The following is a 26,921-nucleotide window of genomic DNA, read 5'->3' on the forward strand; positions in this document are numbered from 1 at the left end:
AGAAAGCTGTGGGAGATAAGGCTGTTGACGTTAACCAAAGGGTTTGAAGTCTTTCGGGAGGGTGGGGGGGATCTGTCCAGGGTGCTGATAGACACATCCAGCGTTTCTGCAGTTATGGACTGCTAAGGGAGAATGGCTGTGTGTGTGTGTGTGTGTGTCCCCCGGTGGTACCCAGCTAGCTGATGTGTCCCTATGCTGGTTACCTAGGAGACAACAGGAAGACGATAGGGCGGCATTTGATTGGCTCCTCACTCCTGCTGCTCATTTCCCTGTCATAACCGCAGGCAGAGGTTACAAATGGTCCATGCGGTCATGCCAAATGCTGGAAGAGGGGCCATGAATGTTCATTGCCCCAGGTCCTGTGTGTGTTTGTGTGTGCGTGTTTGTGTTTGTGTGTGGTTGCCAGTGCGTGGGTGCAGGCACACTTCCTGAACAAAGTGGCATCTGGAGCTAATGAACTTCCTGCTGTGAAACATCTGCTCATTGCCTTAAATCAGGTAGTGGGGACCCAGATAAGTTTACAGAGAACTAGTTAGACTTTGGAAGGAATCTTTTGTTTGGGTTTAATAACTGCAGTGTCAACACCGGAGCTGATTTTAAATGTCTCCTTGTAGCTCCAAAAAATGCAAATAAAGCTTTGAATGGCGGAAGTCATTTCCCATGCCATGGACCATGATGTCAGCATGCAGAATTGCCCCCTCCAACCCCCACCCCAGCCAAGAACAGTGATATAGATTGTAGACTTGTTTTTCTTACCCTCTCCTTTAAAATCATCTCTTTATTTTGCTTTGTGAGTAAAAGGACAAGGAATCTACACTGTAATTTGGCTTAGAAAGGTGGTGGGAAACACAAAACCCATCAAAGTGATTTCTTTGCAGTTGGCTTTCGAAGGCAGCAGCCTGGGTAGACTTGGAAAATAATTAAAATAAAAAACAAACACACACAAAAAACAGCCTCAGGGCTGCAGAAGATTTAGCGTTCTCGGTCTCTCTTCCCCCTGCCCTGCCTCCACTTTTCAGGGGTTGGCAGATGACACAGTTGGTGAGGAAGGAAACGAGGATTCCCCCTCGCATTCTTGGCTTCTTTGTCCTTGGCTCAGGTTTTAGCATGCCACGCATGAGCCTTCTCTGCCTCTTTCCCTGCCATCCTCACGGGGATTTTTTCCCCCATTGGAAAAAATTATCGTATGTCTTCCACGCAGCTCCCTATTTCTCATGTCTCTTCTACCACTTATCAGAGATGTTTTATCTGAAACACATACTGGAAGGTGGTTTTCACCTGCCTACACATGGCTTATTATTATGCTCCATTACTTACAGTAAGGTCTCACACTTAAATGCCTTCACCCAAAAGGTGAGTGAAGGGGACCCCAGTGCCTTTGCACTTGCTGTTCCATTTGCTGGATTGATCTTCCACTGGTTCACTAACTCACTTCATTTAGATCTATGCAACTGGCTGGGCACAGTGGCTGCTCCTATAATCCTAGCACTTGGGAGGCCAAGGCAGGTAGAATTGCTTGACCTCAGGAGTTTGAGACCAGCCTGGGGAACATGGCAAGACCTCATTTCTACAAAAAAATTTAAAAAATCAGCTGAGCATGTTGGCATGTGCCTGTAGTCCCAGCTGCTCAGGAGGCTGAGGTAAGAGGATTACTTGGGCCTGGGAGGTTGAGGCTGCAGTGAGTCATGATTGTGTCACTGCACTCCAGCCTTGGGGACAGAGTGAGATCCTGTCTCAAAAAAAAAAAAATGTATACAACTGTCCCCTCCTCAGAGAAGCCTTCCCTAACCATCCCACATAATATAGCAGTCCTTTGGTCCTATGAGTTTCCTATTCCTGCCAGCCCTTTGCACTGCTAGGTTTTATGTTAAGTGTTCATGTATCACCTTTCTCTCCCTCTAGTAAGTGCTATGAGGACTGTGCTTGTGTCTATTTTGCTCTCCACTGTATTCCTGGTGATTAGTGTATTGCATGGTGCACAGTAGCTGCTCAACAGGACTTTGTGAAGTGAGGCAGTGAGATGGGCCTGGAGACAGTGTTGGACCAGAGAATGTGGGCCTTATGGGTTCCTGGTTCAATCACCAGAGTTTCTGATTTTTGTAGAGAAGCTAAAAATCTAGAGTTTAACATACTGTCTCTCCCAATTTTAAAATGTTAACTACCAATCTAAACAAAAAACCCCAAGGGTCAAACGCACTCCCTTTTGAGCTGGATTTAGCCCAAGAGTCCTTACTTTGATGCCTCTGATACTCAAAGCCCTGTGATTGGCTGCAGTAACCTTTCTTCCCTTCTTACCCTGCCAGATGGCTTGCTCTTCCTACTCAGAGCCTTTCTCAGGCAGCTGCCCCTGCCTGGAGTGCCTCTCCTGTCCTCTTCTTCACCCTATAAGTGGTGGTTTCCTCCAGTTCTGACCCCAAGGCCAGGCCTGTGGGTGCAGCTTCCTGTTGTTCCCGCCAACATGGCAGAATTACCTCTGACTCTGTTGGAACAAAAGCATGTGCTTGTATCTCCCTTACTGGATGTAGAGCCTCATGGGGGCAGGGACTCCGTCCCATTCCTCTGTGAGTCTGAAGTACCCAGCTCAGAAGCTAGCATGCAGTAGGTGCTCACTAGGTGAGTGGTGAATGAAATAAAGAAGAGAAGGGGAGGAAACAAACTTTGCGAGCCAGGCCCTGGGCTGCCCCTGTTCACATCTGGCCCTCCCCGTGGCCCCATGACAAGGATGCTGAGGCTCAGGGAAAATGGCTTAGCCGGAGCTGTTGGTCTGCAAGGGGCAACCTGTGGAGCCAGGCAGCCCCTCCCTGCTTGTGTGTGTCCCCACCCCACTTGCTCTGTGACTGTAGCACCCTTATGGCCACACCACGGCTGGGTGGGTGTCTCAGACAGTACCTGAGCCGGGGGCAGTCTGTAGTCCTTCCCAACACTGTGAGTGATTTCCGTGATGACTGCCTGACCTTTCGGGGCCTCAGTAATTTTTTTTTTTTTTTTTTTGAGACAGAATCTTGCTCTGTCGCCCAGGGTGGAGTGCAGTGGTGCGATCTCGGCTCACTGCAAGCTCCGCCTCCCGAGTTCACACATTCTCCTGCCTCAGTCTCCTGAGTAGCTGGGACTACAGGCGCCCGCCACCACGCCTGGCTAATTTTTTGTATTTTTAGTAGAGACGGGGCTTCACCGTGTTAGCCAGGATAGTCTCGATCTCCTGACCTCGTGATCTGCCCACCTCAGCCTCCCAAAGTGCTGGGATTACAGGCATGAGCCACCGCGCCTGGCCGCATCTAATTTTTAAAAATGGAAGAGAAAGTGGTTTGAAAGTGCAGATGGCTCGTACCTGTGGAAGTCCCTGAAATGGGTGTGGGGGAGGGGCTGAAGAGTGTGCTGGAGCAGGGGCTGCACCGATGAGAGTGCGTGAGGTAAAAAATAATGACAATAATAACAGCCAGGCGCTGGGACGCACACCTGTAATCCCAGCACTTTGGGAGGCTGAGGCAGGAGGACCACCTGAGGACAGGAGTTCTAGACCAGCCTGGGCAACATAAACATCATCTCTACAAAAAACACAAAAATCAGCTGAGTGTAGTGGCGCACACCTGTAGTCCCAGCTACTCAGGAGGCTGAGGTGGGAGGATCACTTGAGTCCAGGAGTTCTAGACCAGCCTAGATAACATAGTGAGATACCATCTCTACAAAAAAATACAAAAATTAAGTCGGGTGCAGTGGTGCACACCTGTAGTCCCAGCTACTCGGGAGGCTGAGGTGGGAACATTGCTTGAGCCCAGGAGTTCCAGGCTGCAGTGAACTATGATTCTGCCACCATGCTTTGGCCTGGGTGACAGAGTAAGACTCTGTTTAATAAAAATAGTAACAGCTAACCATTATTAATCGTTTACTCCATGCAGGCTAAGCGCTTTATATATTAACTATTTTAATTTTCACAACAACCCTATGAGGTAGGTACTATCCTTAATCTCACTTTTCAGATGAGGAAAATGAGGCAGAAAGGTTGAGTGACTTGCCTGAGGACACACAGCAGCTAAGGGGCAGAGCTGGGATTTGAACACAGGCTAGAGGCTGTGCTTTTAACCACTGGGAAGTGAATGAGGGCTAAGGTTTCCATGTGGCTCCTGCAGGGTCCTTTGGATGTGCTTGTCCTGGTCCTAGAGTGGCCCTGCCCTGGCCCCAAGTGAAGCTCCTCTCCCTTCCCAGGATTCACCCACGTGTCGAGTGTTGATCCCAGGAGACTGAGTCTCAGTCTGGGACTCTCCAGACAAGCCTGCTCCCAGCCTTTGCCCTGGGTGTGGCAGCAGGTCACTGCTTCCCTACACACCTGACCCGAGTCTACTCTTCCCCCTGGGGCATCTGATCCTCATCCCCAGAGCCCAGGGCAGGGATGAAGGAGGGCCAGGGCTCCTTAGCTCCCAGCACAGACTGGGTTAATGTTTAGCAAGACTGAAAGAGACGCTTGTTTGCTGTACCTGCTACCCTGAGAGAGGGGTAGGGACATGCCAGAGTCAGAGGTGGAGAGACAGAGCACCTGTCCTGGGAGGGTTCAGAGCAGTACTTGAGGGCTGGGGAGACCAGGTCTCTTCAGGGCCATTCCAGGCACAGAGAATAGGCAGGTCTAGGCCCCCAAAAGGCAGGGCTGCGCCTCGCCAGCAGAGGAGTCACAGGGAGGCAGCAACTGCAGCGAAAGGCTTTCTGCTGGTCACAGGTGGCTAGGGATGCGCTGGGGTCTTTGAGAGGGGTGAACCCCCCACCATCAGGGTCATGCAAATAGAGCTTAGATGAGCTTTCATTGGGGATGTGGTTTGAAAGGTTGGACTAACGCGTAGCTCTCAACTATGTGGGCCTGGGTGGGGGTGTCTTTGTGTTGTCACAATCACAGCAGGGCTGCTGGCCTTTAGTAGGAGGGTACCAGAGATGTTATGTCTCTGGCATATCCAGGACAGTCCTGCCCAAAGAACTCTCCACCCCGAATGCCGGCAGCATCCCTCTCGAGAAACTTCGATGCCTTTAGCCTCCAGAGCATGGGGGATGTTGCCAACCTGCAGCGCACCCGAGCTGTGAGAAGGGAGGCTGGCCTGTGCCTTGTGAACCATGGGGTGGCATCATTGCTGGTTTGTCACACAAAACCCATGTTCAGGGTCATCTTGGGAGAACTGTAGGAGCCCTGGACTCACATGGTGACTGTGTCATTGGTTTGTGTGATGTCTCCTGTCCACTGGCCAGGACTGAATGAGGCTTGGTGATGCACACAGCAAATGGTGGTAAGTTGTTCTCGTCTGATTCTTGAGTTGCCGGAAGTGGGAGCCATGAGGATCAGTCATGTTTATGGCCCAGTGGGGAGGCCCCTAGGCCTCTGTCTGAGAAATCAGACAAGACACTGAGTCAGAGGAAAGTCGGAGTGGCTTTTGGAGCAAGTATTTATCTCAGGAATTTTTTTTCTCTATAATATAAATAATAATCTCTCAAGATGTAAGCCAAAAGCAGAGACAAATACTGTGCTCCCTAGGTTGGATTGAGGAGCAGATGGGTGTCAGGAACTTGGCACCCGAGCTGTGCTGGGCTGAGACCCCAGCAGCTGGGGAAATCCAGGCCAGGCTGGGCTGGGTTGGGGATGACATTAGTCCCCAGCAGTGTCCACATGTATGTGGCGACACCAGGCTGGTCCTGGCCTATGGGTGTACCAGGCACGGGTGCGACCAGTGGAGCAGGTAATACTCAAGTTAGATGACGGCAGCATTGTGGCTCCATGTCCTTGTTCTGGGAGAAGGGCACGAGTCAGATGGTGGTAGCATTGTGGCTCCAAGTCCTCAGTCTGGGAAGAGGAAGCTAGTCAGACAGCAGCAGCATTGTGGCTCCATGCTTTTGCTCTGGAGAAGGATCCTGGCCAAGAACCAGGATCACGGGGTTTTGGGGCCAGAATTCCAAAGAACAGGGTCAAGCAAGATACTAGACTGCAGATGGGGAAATGGAGGCAGCAGCCTATTATTGTGCTAGGCCACCACGAGGAGTCAGGGGAAGAGTGGCTTGTTGGGTGCCTGGAAACCCAGAGCTTCACGTCTGATGTTGAACACCCCCGCTGGTGCTGGGAATTGGGGCTCCGAATATCTGGCCAGCTGGATTTAGTGAAAAGAGCCCAAACCGTGAGAAGAGCTAAACATGGGTTCACATCCTGGTGGGTGACCTTGGGCAAGTTCTCGCCTTTCTGAGCCCAGTTTCTTCAGTGGAGTGTGTGGGGTCGACTGTTTGAAGGGGATTCCCAGGGCCTGATGGCCTCCCAACCTCTCTCCTTCCCCCTCTCCTTTACCAGCTGGAGACCCAGAGCCTGTCCATGCAGCTCTGCTGGCAGGAGACTCAGCCTTGGGGCTCTTTAAACTTGGACGGCACCTCCCAGGGTGGGAGCTGTGGAGCCTCTGAGCCCTGGAAGACCCCATGGATCATCAGCCTCTCAGTCACCTACTTCTGCATGGTCCTGTCTGTCACCCTTTCTCTGAAAGTTCCCCTACCCCAACTCTGAGCTAAGCTCAGGGACCTAGCCTGGGAGCAGCTAGGACAGGCCTGAGTGTGGAGATGGCAGAGATGCCCCTCTATGTGGAGCTGCTGGATGCATTCGCATGGCCATTTACATTTTACTGAACAGCCTTATTCACATTATTTAAAGTCATCCATTCAATCAGCAGACTTTTTTTGGTATCTACTATGTGCCAGACATGAGAATACAGAGCTGAAGTAGATAGACAAAGTCCCAGATCTCACAGAGCAGACAGATGTGGATACAGAGGCCCGAGAGGCTGCTGCTTCTTCCCTTCCTCTTGATGTGCCTCCTGGGCACCAGGTGTTCACATCTCCTCTCTCCTTTTCTTGACATCTGGTCTGCCTCAGTTTACCTACTGGGACTCACTCCTGTGTAGTCCTTACCCTTGAATGGCTGTACCCCCAGAGGGTCCTCAGGGTGCATGGCACTGGGAGATAGAGGGCCCACAGCTTTCTCGGAAATCAGGAGGTTGGAAAAGAAGGCAAGAGGCGCGGTTTGGCTAATACCCCAGGCTCCCTTCCAGAAAGTTAGCTAACTTTTCCATGTGCTGAGTCTATAGAACTCTGAGGAAATACTCATTCTTTATTCCATTTGTTCTTTCATTGCATAAACCATTATTAAGCCCCTATTGCATTCTAGATACTTCTTTTACATAATTTCATTTATCTTCCCAGAAACCTGACTTAGCATAGGTCTGATTATTTCCATCTCACAATTGAGAACCTGAAGCACAGAGAGGTTAAGTCACTTGCCCAAAGATGCACTGCTGGGAAGTGGCAGAGCGGGAATTTCAGCCCAGGAATGTCTTTCTGCCAAGCCAAGGCTCTTTCTGTGTCCCCAGGCAGCTTCCTCTGGAAGTATGATGCTCAAGATCATACAGGGAGTATTAATACCACGGGAGCGATGGGGCACTCAGGGAAGGAGCGTGGAATTCTGTCTGGGGCTGGGGAATTGGAGTTGATATTTGACCTGGGTTTTCAAGAGCAAGTGAGACTTGGCCAGAAGGAAAGAGCAGGGAAAGGCATTTAAGGCAGAGAGGTCAGCATGTGCAAAAGCACAGAGCGGGGAGAAGTGTGCTGTGCCCACAGCTGAGCCGTGTGACTGGCCTGTCAGCTGTGTGAGGTGCACATGTGGAGGGATAACTCTGCAGAGGTGGTTGGTGCCAGATTGTTGAGGGCAGAAATAGCCACATCTGGCTCACAGGTGGGTCTTGTTTGACTCTAACAGTGGCTTAAAAAATAATCAGTCACCAGTAAGTTTTCAATGGGGGAGGACGTTCGCATGCAAAAATATAGATTTAGTGCTTTCTTTGGAAGATCAGGCAACCCTGGGTTTGCATTTTTGCTTTCCCCCCGGGGCACATTGTCATACTCTCCACCCAGCCCCTTTATACACTTAATCACCTGCTCAGCTGGTAGAGGCCTTTGTGTTTGAGACTTTGAACTCACTCGCTAGATGAATTTGAGCTTCATCCTCATTAGGGAGTTGAAAGGTTTTCAAGCAAGAGTGACATCTTCAGAAAGCTGCTGCTGGCTATTAGAGGGAGAGAAGCAAGTGGAGGCCAGGTGACCCCTGAAATGACCATCCTTGCTATGTTAGGAACATTTGCTCAGCATTTCTGGGAGCCTCATTCATTCTCTCTCTACTTCTTGTAATAACCCCACAAGGCCGGGCATCAGCCTTATCAGATGAGAGAAAAAGTCCAAATGCAGATGTGATGAAGAAAAGGATTGAAAAATTGGAAAATAAAAAGTAAAATGTTTTGTACAACAAAAGAAATCATTCAGAAGCTTTAAAGACAAGACACGGATGAGGAGGAGTGGTATTTACAACCTACATCCCAGATAAAGAATGATATTCTGAGTACACACAGATCTGCAAATCAGTAAGAAAAGTAAGCATCCAGGAGCTTGGGAACAGGCCTGAGCAGGCAGTGATTAGAAGAGGAAACACAGACGGCCAGAAAGGACTGAAGGAAGGCCAGCCTCACCTTCTCGGGGATTATCCTGTTAGCATTAGGAAAACACTCATAAAAGCCACGTGAAATATCAATTTTAATGGGAAATTTAAAAATTCATGGTGTTTAGCTGGGTGTGGTGGCTCACCCCTGTAATCCCACCACTTTGGGAGGTGAGGCAGGAGGATCACATGAACCGAGGAGTTTGAGACCAGCCTGGGTAACACAGTGAGACCTCATCTCTACAAAAAATACAAAAAGTCGCCAGCTGTGGTGGTTCATGCCTGTAGTCCCAGCTACTCGGGAGGCTGAGGCAAGAGAATGGCGTAAACCCGGGAAGTGGAGCTTGCAGTGAGCCAAGATCCGGCCACTGCACTCCAGCCTGGGCAACAGAGCGAGACTCCGTCTCAAAAAAAAAAAAAAAAAAAAAGGTGTAGTCTGTGGTGTTGGTGGGATTGTGGGGGAAGTAGAGGCTGACATCTACAATAAGTGGGTAGAGCTATCATGGAGGGTAGTTTGACAGTTACCTGTCGATATGGCAAGTGCTGACACTCTTTGACCCAGCCATTCCTTCTCCAAGTATCCACTCTAGAGAAAAACCTATCACAGACACACTATATGAATAAGGGCGTTTGTTGCAGTGTTAATAAAATTTTAAAAAGGAATAAACTGACTGTCTATAGGGGATTGGCCTGAGAACTCAGTCACATTGTGCAGCTAAAAAAACCTCAAAACACATCCGTGAAGAGCCTTTCTCCAACCCCTGTCTTCCATCTGCCTAGTCCCGCCCTCTCCCATGGTAGGCAACCACTATCATCCATTTCTAGACTGTCCTTCTAGAAATTTCTTCTATGCCTATAGAAGCAACTGTGAATACATTTCTTCCTTTATACACAAAGAGTTGTGTACCATCATGCACTTCTACACTTTGCTGTTTTATCACAAGGTATATTGTACACAATGAAGAGTGATGGGTACCTTCGTATTTTTTAAAGAGCAACATAAAGACATCCCCAGTGCACCCATCCTCTAGCTAAAGAAATAGGACGTGTCCCGCACCCAGTGCTGCATGGCTCCCCAAGAAGGCTGTTCCAGTTTATGCTCCCACTTAGGATTTGTGTGAGTTTGCGAAACGGATAAAGACTTGAGATGGCTTAGCTTGTTCAAGGCCCCGAGTGAGTAGGCGGCTTCTGTTTAGCCCCAGGCCTCTGCTCAGTGGGGTGGAGACCACAGCCTGGAGGAGAGGGATGGAGGCAGGTTTTGGGGGACTGGGTGTGAGGGGCCCGTCATGAGGCCCCTGTCTTGGAGATCCCTGGATGGATAGTCCTAGAAGCTGGGAGCCAACTAGAAGCTTGCTGGGGAATCCCCTGTGTGGGAGGTGTGGGGGGGCCCTTCAAACAACCACTTTTCAACCAAATGAGCAAATGCTTCCCCTCTGTCATCCAGGTTCGGTCATTTATTCTAGGGTGAAAAATGAATTCTCCCAGGAGGCTTTCCTGCTGGAGACCCTGGAGCCTTAAATTCACTGCTTGCCTTCTGTGCTGACGGAACTGAGCCTCAAGATTTGTATCTGGGGGTTTGTGGGCAGCTGGCTCTGGGCCGGCGGGAGTCCCGGAGGGCAGGCGGGTGGGTGCAGCTGTATTTTACAGTGAGGCTGGGCCCCAGGAGGGTGCACATCAGTGGCCTCCAGGGTCCCAGGAGAGGCCACCCACCTTGGGTGAGTGGGGAGGGGCTTGAGCAGAAAGGACCTGTTCTCAGAGACCTCTCTGTTTGGCTCTCCTGGGTAATAGGTAGGGAGACAGTGTCCAGGGAAGGAGAGAGGGTGGCCCAGGGTCCCAGGGGAGGCCAGGGTTCCTCACACCCAAGAAGTCAGACTCTCGCTTGAGTGACTTGCTTTTTGCTGTTCTTTTGTTTCTTCTGATATGAACCAGGCTGAGCCACAGAGCTCACTAAACAACTCTTGACTGAGTGCCAACAGTTTTTTGGGAACAGAGCAGTGACTAAGACCCCGGTGAACTCTGCCCTCCAGGAACCCACAGACAAAGCTAGCGGTCTCCCAAGTGGGTGCGGGAGCCATGCCCAGAAGAGTCTCCTGAGGAGGAGGTCGGGAACAAATATGGAGAGCTTCCATTTACATTTATTTTCTCTCACAGTTTGTTTCTCTTTTTGCGTATGTTGTATAATGTGCATGATATACAAATATAGTAATACATGGATACTTTATGAGTAATATGGATATGTCACTGCAGAAGAATGCACATTTTTTACAGAGGGAGTGCAAGATTGAAAAGGTTTGAGGAGGAGCCCTGCCTACATGTTGGGAGTATAGTAGTTGGAAGGACCCTGAGCTGGGGTCTTGGAGGGCAAAGAGCACCTGGCATTTACTGAGCACCTACCATGTGCTGGGCACAGGCACAGCTCTTTCTGTAGAGGCCGCAATCCTACCAAACAATGGGAGGCAGGGATAGTTAACCCCATTTTGCAGATGAAAAGATTGAGGCCCAGAAAAAAGAAGGTTTGTTTGTTTGTTTTGTTTTGGGTTTTTTTGGAGATGGCATCTCACTCTGTCACCCACGTTGGAGTGCAGTGGCACAATCTCGGCTCACTGCAACCTCCGCCTCCCAGGTTCAAGCAATTCTCCTGCCTCAGCCTCCCTAGTAGCTGGGACTATAAGCGCCCGCCACCACGCCTGGCTACTTTTTGTATTTTTAGTAGAGATGGGGTTTCACTATGCCACTGTGTTGGCCAGGCTGGTCTCAAACTCCTGACCTCAGGTGACCCACCCACCTCAGCCTAAAAGAGAAGGGTTTAGCTTGAGCTAGGATTGGACTCTCGACCCTCCTGTTGGCCAGTTTCATGGTTCCTCCTTTTTCTACGTTTCTAATTTTATAAGACCACATAAGATATTTGTTGGACATTTAAACTAGTTTTAATAATTAAGCACAGCAACATCAATAAACAAAGACAATTGCCGTGCAATGGACCCCCTTCTCCATACAGAACTGATATGGACACATTTCTCTGGCTTCTGGCAATCTTTAAGAAAATAAATCCTCTTAAATGAAATTACTTTTTCTCAGATTAAGCATGTAATTGTTGTTAAATATAGACTATTTTGAAAATAAAGACCAAGAAGAAAATGAAAATCATCCTCCACCTGCCCCTCCCCAGGGCCACTCTGGTATATTTCCTTTCAGTCTTTTAACTATCATTTATTTTTTGTTGCTGTCATACCACACACATTATTTTATGTTTTGTTTTTTCTTCACCTGGCTTTACAGGATCAGTATTTCCCTGGATTATTAAAAGCCCTTGAGTTGCAGCATGCGTCCTGGAGTGGTCATTCCAGGCATGGTTTATTTACTTGCTCCCCCATGGTTGGACATCAAGGTTGTATCAGCACTGGGCTTTTTGTTTTTCTTTTTTTTGAGACAGAGTCTCCTCTGTCGCCCAGGCTGGAGTGCAGTGGCGCAATCTTGGCTCACTGCAAGCTCCGCCTCCCGGGTTTACGCCATTCTCCTGCCTCAGCCTCCCGAGTAGCTGGGACTACAGGCGCCTGCCACCACGCCCAGCTAATTTTTTTGTATTTTTAGTAGAGATGGGGTTTCACTGTGTTAGCCAGGATGGTCTCAATCTCCTGAGCTTGTGATCTGCCCGCCTCGGCCTCCCAAAGTGCTGGGATTACAGGCATGAGCCACCGTGCCCAGCCAGCACTGGGCTTTTTAAATAAGGCTGCAGTAAGACTCACCTTTCCTGGGGCTGCCATCAGCCTATCATGCAATTCATGTAGGCTTTCCCCCCGCAGATGTTATTTCTTACACTTGTCATTTTTAAGGGCCACATAATCTCCTGGAGTATGGCTATTCCTCATGTTCTAGGCCATTTATCCCTCTCCACATTCCATGAGGCCTCCCGCTTCCTCTGGGAAGTGCCCCTAACCCCAGCACCTTTGATTCAGGGAACCGGTATTCAGGGGGAGGGCAGGGCTGTTGTCACTATCGCCTGAACCCAGGCATTTTCTGCCTCTCCTGCCTACCTCCTGACCCTGGCACCCAGCCCTGCAGATGGATTCCTTGTTTCTTCTTTCATCCATTCTACAACTGTTTATCTCACACGTGCCAGTCACTAAGTGCTAGGGTACAGTAGTGAATAAGACTGAGTCTTTGTCCTTGTGGAGCAGAGAAGATGGACCAGAAAGAGGACAAATAAGAGTTCACTGGGGGAAGAAGTGCTGTTTGGAGGACAGGGCAAGGGGATGAATGGTAGAAGTTGATGGGGTAGTCAGGGAGGGCCTTCTAGAGGAGGTGACATTTGTGTGGGGCCCAGCCAAGGGAAGACCTGGAAGAAGAGTGGTTCAGGTGGAGGGGACCACAGGAGCAAAGGCCCTGGGGCAAGAGTGCGCCTGGTGTGTTTGAAGAATGGAGGCCAGTGTGGTTGCCATACCGTGAGAAAGCCGAAGAGTGAAATGGGGTAAGGGCAGAGGGCTCAGCAGGGGTGCCAGGCTGATGGAAGAAATATGGGTTTCTTCTGAGCATCATGGGAAACCTTTGTAGTGCTTTAAGCGGGGGGTGGGGGCGTATGGGGGTGGGGAGGTGGGGGGGTTCTGATGTGGGATCTGATTTCTCATTCCTGAGACCTTGCACCTGCTGTCCCCTCTGACTCTGTCGTCTTTAGGCTGAAGGGACCCTCCATTTCTTCATCTGTAAAATGGAGTAAAAATGGTACCTTTCTGCTGGAGAGGTGGTGAGAATTAAATGAGCCAGTGTGACGGTCAGTGCCTGGTATGCAGTGGGTGCTTGGTTGAGCTAGCTGTGTATATGCCTCCTGAAGGAAGCTGGGGGGCTGAGGTTTGCTCGCTGTGCAGAGTTCACTGGAGCTGCTCTCTGGTCTCCTTCAAGCCTAGCCTGCCTCCTCCTTGCAGCTCATGCCTGTTTCCTCTGATAGTCACCCTAGGACAAGGTGGCTCTGCACAGCTGCAGTCCCTTTCCCCTCCAGCTGCCTCGGTCCCAGAAGTGGGGGCCCAATTGGCCTGTGTCTGCTCTGAACTGTCCTTTATGTGTGAAATGGGCCAATTCTACCTCCCAGAGCTATAGGGAGGCTATGTGGGCCCCATGGGGGCTCACTAACATCAGGTTCAAAGATATTAAATCACACACCTTTAAAAATAATATTTTTTGTTGAAATCTCCATAATATGGCCGGGCGTGGTGGCTCATGCCTGTAATCCCAGCACTTTGGGAAGCCGAGGCAGGTGGATCACGAGATCAGGAGTTTCAGACCAGCCTGGTCAGTGTGGTGAAACCTGTCTCTACTAAAAATACAAAAATTAGCTGGGCATGGTGGCGGGCGCCTCTAGTCCCAGCTACTCGGGAGACAGGAGAATCGTTTGAACCCAGGAGGCGGAGGTTGCAGTGAGCTAGATCGTGCCACTGCATTCCAGCCTCGGCAATAGAGCGAGACTCTGTCTCAAACAATAACAACAACAACAACAACAACACAACTCCATAATATTTGTTTGGGGGTGTGTGAGTGCCTTGCCTCAGTCCTGGCCCCACAGGGATCCTGGAAAGAGGTGGCAGGTGGCCTCTTGGGGAAAATCAACAGCAATTGCATTGGATTCTGCACTTAATTTAATGAAAAGACCCTGTAGGGAGGCAGAGGCAGTGAGGCAGGAGTGGGCTGCCTCACTATGGGCTGCAGGCAGGAGTGATTCCAGAGGAGATGTATGGGTGCTTCATAAGAGATTCAGATCTAGGCTCACTGCTCTGGGATCCTCCTCTGCAGTCTGAGAGGCAGGTGTTCTAGGGCTCCCAACAGCTCTAATTGCTGCGTGAGCCTGGGCAAGTCATGGCCCCTCTCTGGGCTCTGCAGTACCACTGGGCATTCTGGAGCCCCTCCTCTGCCCATAGTCCGTGGTCCCAGCCTGCTGCCCACCTCCCACTGGACATGTGTTTTACAAGGATTTCCACACAGCGAAATCCTCTTCCTTGTAGCCAGCACCTCTTCCCCGAAAGTTGTTTTTCCATGTTACAGAGGAGGAAACTGAGGCTCCAAGAGGTCCACTGATACGCACAGAGTCACGCAGCAAGCCTGGGGGCAGCAATGGGGTCATGTGGCCCCTTCGCAGAGTCAGGAGCCTCCACAGTGGGCTTGAAGGACACTCAGGATTTGGATGAATGGTGACTTGATTCTCCACACAGCCCCACGTGGAGTTTTATTTTCCCTTTCAACACAGAAGGGCCAAGAGAGTTATGGGACCAGCCTGGACCCCACAGAAACTAGTGCCAGAGCAAGAATGCAGTCACCTCCTGGTCCAGCTTTTCTCTCTGGCTTGTCACAGAAGTCCCTGGGCCTCCGTGACTTGAGCTGCTGTGTGACCCTGGGCAAGTGACCTGACCTCTCTGAACCAGAGTGTCTTTGTCTATAAAATGCGGATGGCAACCCACCTTTCAGGGTTGCTGGGAAGATCAGATATTGGCAAGTGGCCTAGGATAGAAACTGGCATCCATTTCCTCTTGGAAAAATTCTAATTCTAGGACTGCTGAAACTATGGAGGAAATCTGACTAGAAAGGAGCCCCTCCTTTTCACAAGTTTTGGGCTTTGCTGGTGTGGCCCCTCCCAAGGTGGAGGAGGAGGGAAGGAACTTGGCGTACACTGGTGGTTGCAGATGGCAGGCAGCTAATTTATTTACCTCTTCCTAATAAATATGCATGACACATAAATAAAATATCTCACTTGTACCACTCCACCCAGATCCCGGCAGGCAGTGACAGTCAGCAGCGTAGCTTAGAAGCAGGCCTCTGTGAGCATGTGGAGTCTGGCAAGGGGGTTAATGAGCTGATTATTCTTCCTTTAACCTAATTTCTTGCCACACATCCAGCAGTGCTCAGAATTCCCAGTTAGGAGGCGCTGGGCTTTCCCTCCTGGCCTCCCAGCCTCCCAGCCTCCTGGCCTCCCAGCTGAGCTCTGGTCAAGGAAGGCGCCAGTAACTTGTGCTCCCCTTGGAGCTGGGCAAGACTGGACTGGACTGCCCTGGGAGGTGGTGGGCCCTGATCAAGGTTGCTGTCAAAAAGGTTCCTGTTCTGGCTGGGGGTTGGACTAGGAGGCTTTCAGGACATCTCTCGAGACATCTCTCGTGATGGTTTCACCACTGAGATGGGCCTAGGTTTGTAAACTTGCCCTGCATCTGGTTCATGCACTGGCCTCATCACAGGGCTCCCAGCCCCCCAGATCCTCCCCCTACCGCCACTGCAGTCAGTCTCTTCTGCTGCTCTTACCCAGCTCATCCACGAGCCAGGAAACGGTTATAAGACAGGGTAAGAATTCATGGAACTGCCACCCCCAGAGCCGAAAGAAAGCTGGAGAGGGGCAGGGGAGCGAGGGCAACCTATGGAGTCAGGAAGACCTGGGTTCCACTCCTGCTCAGTCACTTGCTCTGAGTCTCAGTGTCTTCATCTGGGAAATGAATACATAGTCAGCGTCTACCTAACAGGGTTGTTGTTAAGACTTGTTCACTCATTCACTCAACAAATGTTTACTGGGCAGCTACTATGTGCCAGGCACTGCCTTAGGCCCTCAGGACACAGTGGTGAACACGACAGAGACTAGGACCTTGCCCTGATGGATCTTCAATTCTAATGGGCAAGTCAGTCAAGCAAATGTCAACAAATAGATGTACACGCTAATTAGGTCATGGAGTGAAAATAAATGAAGCAGAATCAGGGGATAGAGAGGGAGGTAGACTCCTTCTCAGCTGAGATGCTTGGGGAAGACTTTCTGAATGATGAGAAGGAACCAGCCCTGCAAGGAACTGCATGCACAAATACAAAGGTCCTGAGGCGCAAACAAGCTTGACATGTTCAGGGAAGACAAGGGTGGCTGCAGCACAGTGAGGTGAAGTGGCTCTGGGCACGAAGCAGGTATCTGTTGGCCCTCCCTTCCTCTCTTCTGCAGACCTCCTGCTTTAATCCTTCCTGTAATCTAAGAGTGAGGGTCACAGATTCCTAAAACATCCAAGCTAGAAAGACTTGGTGATTTGTGCAAAGACCCCCTTTAGATCCATCCAGATGTGCCTAAATCTTGTGGGTGGCCTCCGGTCTCACCCTGTGCCTACCTTGCAGCTGTATTGAACACTTATAGAAGAAGACAGACAACTCAATAGAAAATTGGGCTAGTGACTTGAGCAGTGATCGAAGCAGCCAGTAAATGCATGAAAAGGTGCTCAATAGCTTCTCACGTGAGGAAAATGGAAATTAAAACCACAGTGGGATACCCGCCAGGAGGGCTGACATTAGAAACTTTGACAATTCCAAGTGTTTGAACATTTGTGTGGAAGTGGAGCTGTGAGACTCTCATACCCTGCAGCGGGAGTATAACTGTGGCTTTCCTGAGGAGTTCCTGAGATACGAGGAGCAACGCATCACGCTCCCTGACCGCTCTCTCTCTTGTCTCCCCTAACCTGTCTCCCTGGCAGCCCTGCGGCTGAATTCCTTTTCCCATTACTTCTCCCCTGTCTCACAGTCTTTCCTCTGTTGCCCCACTCCTCCGCTTTGCTTCCAAGCTTGCAAACACCAGCATCCAAAACAGAGGCCAGGCCAAACTCTATCAGCTGAGCCACGACCACCTGTTCCTTCTCACGCCTTTCCAAGAAGGCAGTAGCAGGCAGGCAGTGTTAGGTTTTAAGTGGTAGAAACCCAACCCCAACTCGCCCAAGTGAGAAAGAGACCTTCAATGCTCATATCGGCTTCAGGAAGGGCTGTATCCACGGGCTCAAGGGACAACATCAGAGCTTGGTCGTCCCATCCTTCACTTCTCTCTTTCTCTGGGCTGTTGGCTTTTCTACCTTCCAGTGGACAAAGAACATGCAGATGGCTCCAGCAAAAGTCCTGGGGCTGTCTCCCATTGGACAGTGTGAGGTCACATGCTTGCCTCTCAGCCAGTCACTGTGGCCTGGAGAAAGGACTGTTCCCATTGGATAAACCTGGCTTATGCCTATCTTGGAAGCACTGTCAGCCCTGTGAACCACATGGACGGGGGTGTGGGAGGGAGACCCCCCTCTACAGTCAGTCTTACCTGCTGCTCTTACCCAACTTATCCATAAGCCAGGAAATCACACGGACAGGGGATGGGGGAGGGGTCTCCTCAGAGCAAAATCAGGGTGCTGTTACCAAAAGGAGGTCTGAATGCTGGATGGGCAGAAACAGCTGATGTCCACTGTGGGAGCCTCAGTTCATTTGGATGAGGAGGGTGGGGCTCCAAGAGTGTATTAGTTATTCTCCAGAGAAAGAGAACCAATAGATCCATCTACTCATCTGAACATCTATCTATCCACCCATCCGCCCGTCCATCTATCTATCATCTATCTGTCCATCCATGTATCATGTCTATCCAGAGAGATAGAGAGAGAGAGAGAGAGAGAGGTTGATTTAAAGGAATTGGCTCATGCAGTTGTGGAGCTGGCAGTCAGTAATCTGCAGGGCAGCCCAGGCAGGCTCAGGCAGGGTCTCTATGTTGCAGCCTTGAAAACAATTCCTTCTTCTTTAGAGAATCTCAGTCTTTGCTCTTAATTTCACTACTGGTTGCGTCAGGCCCACCCACATTGTGGAGGGTAAAATGCTTTACTCAAAAGTCTGTTGATTTAAATGTAATCACATCTAAAAAATACCTTCACAGCCACAACCAGACTGTTTGACCAAACAACTGGGCACTAAAGCCTGGGCAAGTTGTGGGTTTTGGGGTTTCTTGTTTGTTTGTTTTTGAGAAAGGATCTCATTCTGTGGCCCAGGCTGGAGTGCATGGAGTACAGCGGTGCAATCTCAGCTCACTGCAGCCTCAAACTCCCGGGCTCAAGTGATCCTCCTGCCTCAGTCTCTCGAGTTGGAATTACAGGCATAGGCCACCACACTCGGCTAATTTTTTTTTTAGTTTTTGTAGAGACAAGGTCTCACTATGTTGCCCAGGGCTGGTCTGGAACTCCTGAGTTCAGGTGATCCTCCCGCCTTGGCTTCCTAAAGTGCTGGGATTACAGGTGTGCACCATCACGTCCAGCCCAGCCTGGCCAAGTTGACACATAAACGAACCATTATGGGGAAGCAAAGGTGCTTATCCAACACCAGGAGGCAATTTAAAGATGTGTGGTCCCTTTCCCACCTGAGGCTGGGAGAAACCACTCAGGGAAGGCAGGAGAGGCCATGGGGTCTTAGCAGAGGGAGAGGGAGGAGAACCTTCTGGGGCCACCAGGACTTGGCACAATGTGGTCTCCATGGACCACTTGTAAATGAGTGTTGGCTTAGCACCTGTTCTAGGTGCTGGAGTGTGGAGGTGACCAGACCCAGCCCCTGCCCCATAGGGACCAACATGAAGTCCTGTGTTGGACACAGTAGTTCTCTGAGTACCCTGGCATGCAGTGACTTAGCCATCAGCCTCTATGCTGAAAGGAGAGGCTGCCAGACACTGTCACGAGAGCCACAGAGGGAACCTGTTACCCGTGTGATGGACAGCCTCACCCCCCCCCCCCCCCCCCCCCGTGTGGCACCGGGTACAGCCCAGAGGCCAGTCCAGGAATGGCATGGAAGGATGTGGGGTTCTGTCTGCTTCTGCTGCTCCAGAGCTGTGAGCCCTGGGGAGGCTGCCCCTCTCTGCCCTGGTCTCACGGTCAATGCGATACTGGAGAAATCAACATTTGATAAGGGTTGATGGCACACCTTGTGTTCAGCCCAGAGCCAAGCTGAGGGGAACGTTTCAGAAACAGAGGCTCGGGGAGGAAGGCCACTTTGCCCCAGGCAGGTGGCAGGGCGGGTTGTGAAGGTGGGAGACTGAACGCCAGCCTGATTGGGCCTGACTCCAGGGCTGTGGCATTCTCACCTTGGTGGGAGACTCTCAGTAGAACCTGCGTTGTTGGGCTGTAGTTGCTGTTTTCAGTACCAACCATAGAAGTTACCACAATGCCTCCCACCTGTGAAGTGCTTTCCCGCCTGACAAAGTTCCTACATGCCCATCCTCCCATCCGATCACATACGAGCCCTGAAAAGTTTGCAAGAAGGTTGTCTCAGGGACATTTAAAAAAATTAACATTGTTGAAGTCTAATGTATATACAATAAAACACACTCATTTTTAGTGTACAGTTTAGTACTTTTTGGCAAATGTATACATTTGTGTAGCCACCAACCCAATCAAGGTACAATTAGAACATTCCCACCAGACCTAGGCCACCACTGATCTTCCTGTTGTTATGTATTTGATTTGTGTTTAAGAGTTTCATATAAACTGAATCACAGCATGGATATCTTTTGTCTCCGGCCTCTTTGGCTCATACTGTTTTGAGACCCACCCATGTGGTTGCGCATGTCAGTGCCTTGTTCTTCCAGGGAGTGGGTGTACCTCAGAGCGTTCATCCATCCACTTGTTCGTGGGCATTTGTATGGGTTCTAGTTTGGGATGCTGTGGATAAAGCTGCCCTAAACATGGATATGCAAGTGTCGTGTGAATATGTGTTTCCTTTCTCTTGGCTAAATACCTAGCAGTGGGATTGCTGGGTTGCATGCTAAGCGTGTATTTGGCTTTTTACAAGAAACTGTTAGGTTCACTTTATTGGAGAGGAAATCGAGGGCCAGAGAGAGAGAAAACAGCTGGCGTGGGTCACCACATGTGAAAATAATCCACCTCAGACCACAGCTCTTCTACTTCACTGTTGACTCACCTGACAAATAAGGGAGGAAAAACTCATTCCTTCATAAATTCTTTTTTTTTTCTTTTCTTTTTTTTTTTTTTTTTCTGAGACGGAGTCTTGCTCTGTCGCCCAGGCTGAAATGCAGTGGCACGATCTCAGCTCACTGCAACCTCTGCCTCCCGGGCTCAAGTGATTCTCCTGTTTCAGCTTCTTGAGTAGCTGGAATTATAGGTGCTGCCGCTATGCCTGGCTAATTTTTGTATTTTTAGTAGAGACGGTGTTTCACCATGTTGGCCAGGCTGGTCTTGAACTCCTGACCTCAAGCGATCCTCCCGCCTTGGCCTCCCAACATGCTAGGATTACAGGCATGAGCCATGGTGCCCAGCCCCTTCATGAATTCTTATTAGCACCCACGTATGCGTCACTTCTCTTAGTACTCATGACAACCCTATGAGATAAATCATGGTATTATCCCTATTTCCCAGATGAAGAACTGAGGCTCAGAGAGGTGACATGACTTGCCCACGGTCACTAGCCGGAGGTGGTGTAGCTAAGGCTCAGACCCAGGTCTCTGTGCTCTTGGTCTTTGCAGTGCAGCAACTAAAGATGCAGGAAACACAAGACAAGCTCCCCTGGCCCTTGTCGATGACAGTGCTCATCGATCACCACAGTCCTTCCCGAAGGCTCAGCCTCAGAGGCTTTCTTAACGTGGAGCTCCACACCGTGGAGATGGCAGGAAGAGAAGGGCAATGAGAGTCTGCCTCTGCTCAATCTCAGAGTCTAGGTCTGTCCTGCAAAGGAGGACCGCTCACCAGCTTGAAGGCTGGACCAGGGAGACCTTAAGCTCACATCCTCTTCACCCCACAGGCCCTGGGCAAGGATGAGGCCACTGTTCTGTTGCAAGTGAAGCCAGAGCTGAGAGGGTTTGCATCATCCTTAGCCAGCCCATTGAGGTGGGGACCATGATGACAGCAGGGCAGAGGGGCACTATTTAAGCATCCACTGTGTGCCAGTACCCTGTTAGATACTTCACAAGTGGGACCCCCAGCCGCACATGCACCTAGGGTGCATGTGAGCAACTTGACTTAGGCCAAGGGATGAGTTGGTTTTACTTGGGCCTGGGATGTTGTCTGTTGGTCAGTATCTTCCCAGAGGTCATGTCTGCTGGGACACCATCTGGGTGACCTTTTATCTTATTTTGATAAAGCTGTCCTGAGCAATTGAATGAGCAACCCTGAGCTGAGTCCAGAAGGAAAGGACCTTCCAGGTTGAGGCAACTGCCTGGAGGTGGGAATGTCCAGCTTTTGATTGTAGAGGAAGCAGGGCAATGGGGCACACTAGGATGGACACTGTCATTTGACTCCACTGTGTGGCCGGGAGCCAAACCATCACTGCGTGTGTCTCTCTCTGCTTTGTCTCTGTGTCTTCCTGTCTCTGCCTCTCTATCAGCCTCTGTCTTTTGCTGGATCTCTTTCTCTTGGTTGTCTGTCTTCTTTTCTTTTTCTGACTCACAAACATTTTTCGATTTCTCATCGGTTTCCTAAGAAAGAAACATGTACCATTTGTCTCATCCAATTCATCATGAACATCACTAGTAAAAATAATCAACACAAAATAAAACTGGCATCAACTAAAACTGTGCACAGTAAAAATAGTTATTGATCTAAAAATTGACAGACGAATCTAATCTCCATGCCAACACTAAATTCTGCCAAAATCTGACGGGAGAGAGTTGGAGCCGAAGGAAATAATGGGCAAAAAAGGAACTCCACAGTGTTAGAAGTTGTCTACAACTGATATAGGACCTACGAGCAAAGAAATGGATTGGCGAATCAAATCCTCATTACAAACTTTAGTTAGGAAAGACTTCATGAAACCTATCTCAACAAAGTAAGACTGAAAGTGGAAAAACTTGAAAGTGGCCTAACTGTGCTTTTTAGAGGATGAATCAATAGTTCAAGTGGTTGATGGGGTTTGTGCAAGACAGGGCTTCCTTACAGTCATCAAAGTTGGTAAAATTCATACGTTGGTATTTGAGATGTCCTTGCTAACAGTGGGGTGTAAATGGAACCTACGGCCTGAAGAGAAGATGATGCCCGCAAGATGCTTGGCAAATGTTGCACCAGTGAGGCCATGTTTGTTGACTGGCCGGTGTTGCCCGACAGTCAGGCTGTACATGGCAGGAGAGCACCTGTAAAATGCGTATCTGATATCATTACTTCCTCTCTATGGTCGGTGGCTTCCCACTGCTGTAAGGATCAAGTTCAAAGTCTTCCCATGGCCTGCCGGCCCAGCGTGGCCCAGCACCAGGCCTCTCACCCTTGCCTCTCCCTGCCTTCCTTGCTCACTGGTCTTTCCATTCTTGGGGAAAAACAAGCCGAATGCGAGGCTGTGTAATGAAGTGGGTTCCAATCCAGCCTCAGTTGCTGATGAGCTGTATAACCTTGTGCAGGTTTCTTAACCTCTCTGCGGCCCAGTTCTCCATCTGTAGAATGGGACTTACAGCGCCCGCATCCCAGTGCCGTCCTGAGGATGGACGGAGTAAATGCAGGAAAGCTTTGAGAGCCACGCCTGCCGCGTGGAAGGCTCAGCCTGTGCTCACTGTCAGCCCACCCCACGCCCTGCCCAGACTCTTCTATCTGCCTGGGGCTCCTGGTGTGGCCAATTCCCACGGATCTCCAGACCTTGCCCCCAGCCTCCTGGAGCTGCTCCCTGCTACACCTTCTCACCACACCCCTGATCCACTCACTGCCTTTTATAACATAGCAGTCCTGAGCCCCACAGGGTGGGTCCTCCCATTTCCAGCACTGGCCATGGCTGCCTGCACTTAGCAGGTGATTAACAAATCACCACCTTAGGTGGTGATGGGGTGGGGTCAAGACTCACCTGCCCAAGCCTGTCCTGGCTGATAAGGGGACACAGCCTCCATGCAGCTGCCATCTTCTGTGACTTCTAACACAGAGCATGGGCCTGAAGCTCCCCTTTTCTCCTGCCCGCCTGCTGGCCTGCCCCTCAAGCTCTGGGGAGACAGGGCGGGCCTCAGCAGATGCCCCAGCAGATGCCAGCTGCCTCCCTGATGACAGCCCCTCAGTTGCTTCCTCGCCACCCTTTTGTTAAAGGGCCCGACCTTCAGGGTGGGTTCTCCAGGCTGCCAGCCTCAGCTGTGGGATTCCAGTGACTGGCGACGAACTCCCACCCTCCTGTCTGGAGTCCCTCTGTAAGCCCAGCATGCTCCTATTAAAACGAATATCCCACAGGACAATTCTGTAGAGGACTGGCATCAACTGAGGGTGGCGTGTGGGCCGGCTGCTCTGCTGGGGGCTTGCTGGGTCCCCACCTCAGGTACCACACACCACTCAAAACCAGCAATGGGTAGAGAGGTGGGACCCACCCATTTGAGGCTGGCTTCTGGATTCCTCACCCCGTGTGTGCTCAGCAGACGTCTTAGACCCCAGTGTGGCCCCAGAACCTTGTGAACTGAAATCACCTGGGGGTGGTGCGGGCATATTCAGAATGCTCATCACAGGCCCCAGCCCAAACATAAGGAATCAGCATGGCAGGCAGTGGCACAGATGCATCTTTTTTCTCCTCTTTTACTTAAAATTATAAAATATACGTGTGAGTTTAACATAGAGGTGCAGCGTAGAGAGTAATGAAAAGTAAACACCCTCATAACCACTCTGGTTGAGAAACAGAACATTGCTATCCCCTTAGAAGATCCCCCCACCCTGCCACATGGGCTCATCTCAAATCGTATCCCCCTTCTGCTCCCCCAGAGGTACCCACCCTCCTGACCTTTTTTGAAAATCATTCTCTGGCTGTTCTTTATGGTGTTATCACCTTATGTGTATCACTGCACAGGGAAGTTTGTTTTCACCTGTTCTTGAATTTTTTATCAATGGAATAATACAGCGTATATTTTTCACTGTCCAGTCCTTTTCATTCAGCATGATGTTTTTGATATTTATCCGTTTTGTTGTATGTTGCACATTCTTTTTCATTGTTATGTAAACTTCCATTGTGGGAAGCGAGAATCAGTGGTCAAGATGAGCTTCTGGGCAGCCGTAGCACTGATGAAAGGCATTAGGGACGGCACCTTGTGCCGGGCACAGCGTTGAAACTTCACTCCAGCCAGCTTTCTGGCAGAGGACACGACTGATTTCTCTGATGAGCTGGACATATCCTTCTTTGCCCAGGAAGGTATCCTCCATGAAGAGCTGTCCACATACCTGGACAAAGTTTTCGAGTCCCCATCAGAGGCAGCACTCAAGGACTGGGAGAAGGCACCGGAGCAGGAGGACCTCACAAGCAGGGCCCTGGACCGCAGTGAGCTTGAGCACAGCCACCTGATGCTGCTTCTGGAGCGAGGCTAGCAGAAGCAGGAGGGCGCTACAGCCTCCCAGCTCAAAGTGCGGCTCCGACAGGAGGTGGTGAGCACCGCGGGGCCGCGGCGGGGCCAGCGCATCGCTGTGCCAGTGTGCAAGTTCTTCGCCCGGGAGAAGCAGCTGTATGGGCTGAGCATGGTGGGACAGCTCACCAGCTGCACCTACCACAAGCACATCGACAGTTCCGTCAGGCGACAGATTGAGGACGTGGACAACCACAGGCCCTTCTTCACCTACTGGCTCACCTTCATGCACTCGCTTGTCACCGTTCTAGCCGGGTGCATCTATGGCATCATGCCCGTGGGCTTCTCGCAACATGAAATGGTGGACTCGGTGCTATGGAACCATGGGGTCTATGAGAGCATCAAGTACATGCAGCAGGAGAATTTCTGGATCGGGCCCAGCTCGGAGGCCCTCATCCACCTGGGCGCCAAGTTTTCGCCCTGCATGTGCCAGGATCCACAGGTGCACAGCTTCATTCTCTCAGGGTGCGGGCCTGCGTGTGAGAAGCACTCGGCCTGCTGCGTGCACAATGACAGGTCGGGCTGCCTGCAGACCTCGGAGGAGGAGTGCTCGTCCACGCTGGCAGTGTGGGTGACGTGGCCCATCCATCCCAGCGCCCCAGAGCTTGCCAGCCACAAGAGACAGTTTGGCTCTGTCTGCCACCAGGATCCCAGGGTAAGTGATGAGCCCTCCTGGGAAGACCCCCATGAATGGCCAGAAGACATCACCAAGTGGCCGATCTGCACCAAAAACAGCGCCAGGAACCACACCAACCTTCTTCACATGGACGGTGTCATCACAGGGTGGTCCTGCTGCGTTGGCACCAAGGGCAAGTGTGAGATCACCTCTCGGGAGTCCTGCGACTTCATGATGGGCTATTTCCATGAGGAGGCCACGCTCTGCTCTCAGGTGCACTGCATGGATGATGTGTGTGGGCTCCTGCCTTTCCTGAACCCTGAGGTGCCTGACCAGTTCTACCGCCTGTGGCTGTCCCTCTTCTGCACACCAGGATCCTGCACTGCCTGGTGTCTATCTGCTTCCAAATGACAGTCCTGCAGGACCTGGAGAAGCTGGCAGGGTGACACCACATAGCCTCATCTAGCTGCTGAGTGGTGTCGCTGGCAACCTGGCCAGTGCCATCTTCCTGCTGTACCAAGAAGTGGTGATTCCGCCTGGCTCCCAGTTTGGCATCCTGCCCTGACTCTTCGTGGGGCTCTTCCAGAGCTGGCAGATCCTGGAGCGGCCCTGGCATGCCTTCTTCAAGCTGCTGGCTGTGGTGCTCTTCCTCTTCATCTTTGGGCTGCTGCCCTGGATCGACAACTTTGCCCACACCTCGGAGTTCATCAGTGGCCTCTTCCTCTCCTTCGCCTTCTAGCCCTCATCAGCTTCGGCAAGTTCCATCTGTACCAGAAATGCTGCCAGATCATCATCTTTCAGGTGGTCTTCCTGGGCCTCCTGGCTGGCCTGGTGGTCCTCTTCTACTTCTATCCTGTCCGCTGTGAGTGGTGTGAGTTCCTCACTTGCATCCCCTTCATTGACAAGTTCTTCAAGAAGTATGAACTGGACGCTCAGCTCCACCGAGCTGGCTGTGGGCTCCAGGGACCATGCGCTCCAGCAGGCCAGAGCCAGACACGACAACCCTGAGCCTCACAGGCTTACAGGAGTCACCTGCTGCATGTGGGGACTCACCTGCTTCCTGAAGACAGACCTCTTGTGCCTTGTTCACTTCTGTTGAACTCCTCGTACTGCTGGGCACTTATTATACTACTTCCTGTGATAATCTTCTAACTTGTCTCTTGACGACCACCTCATGTGGCCAATAAATGGACTGGGAGCGTTTTAGTAAAAAAAAACTTCCATTGCGTGGATATGCCACCATTGTTATTGATCTCTTCTACTGTGGTTGGACTTTCAGTTTGTTTCAATTTTTGACTTTTATGGAAAATGCTGCTGTGAATACTCTCGTGCCTAAACATGCCTCTGATACCTAAATGCATACATTTCTGTTGAGTATATACCATCAAGTGGAATCACCAGCCCATAGGATATGCATATATTTAACAGCTTTATTGAGATATATTTTAGAATATACATATCTTGAAATTTGAATGGATACTGTCAAACACCTTTCCACAGTAGCTGTACCACTTTACATCACCACCAGCAGTGTCTGAGAGTTCCAGTTGCTCCACATCCTCAGCAGTGCTTGGTACTGTCAGACTCCTTACTTTGGTTTTGCCATGAATTTATAGTTCTATCAAGCTTACCAGGGGATTCTCAACTCTTGCTGTGTATCAACACCACCTGGTGAGCTTTAAAAATACAGATCCTGGGACCCTGCCCAGGTTGTTCTGAGTCAGAGTCCCCTGAAT

At 50.6% G+C, this 26,921-nt stretch overlaps 1 pseudogene across 1 annotated transcript; it reads left to right on the plus strand.

The window, feature by feature from the left end:
• The first annotated feature begins 4,973 nt into the window (after positions 1–4,973).
• On the plus strand, positions 4,974–26,193 carry LOC111542368 (annotated as a pseudogene). Its single transcript, XR_003306941.1, has 3 exons — positions 4,974–5,060; positions 6,311–6,469; positions 24,190–26,193. The product of XR_003306941.1 is annotated as an inactive rhomboid protein 1-like (transcript).
• The last annotated feature ends 728 nt before the right edge of the window (positions 26,194–26,921 follow it).

Source organism: Piliocolobus tephrosceles, chromosome 2 (genome assembly GCF_002776525.5).
Source record: "Piliocolobus tephrosceles isolate RC106 chromosome 2, ASM277652v3, whole genome shotgun sequence".
In the NCBI taxonomy this organism is placed as follows: Eukaryota; Metazoa; Chordata; class Mammalia; order Primates; family Cercopithecidae; genus Piliocolobus; species Piliocolobus tephrosceles.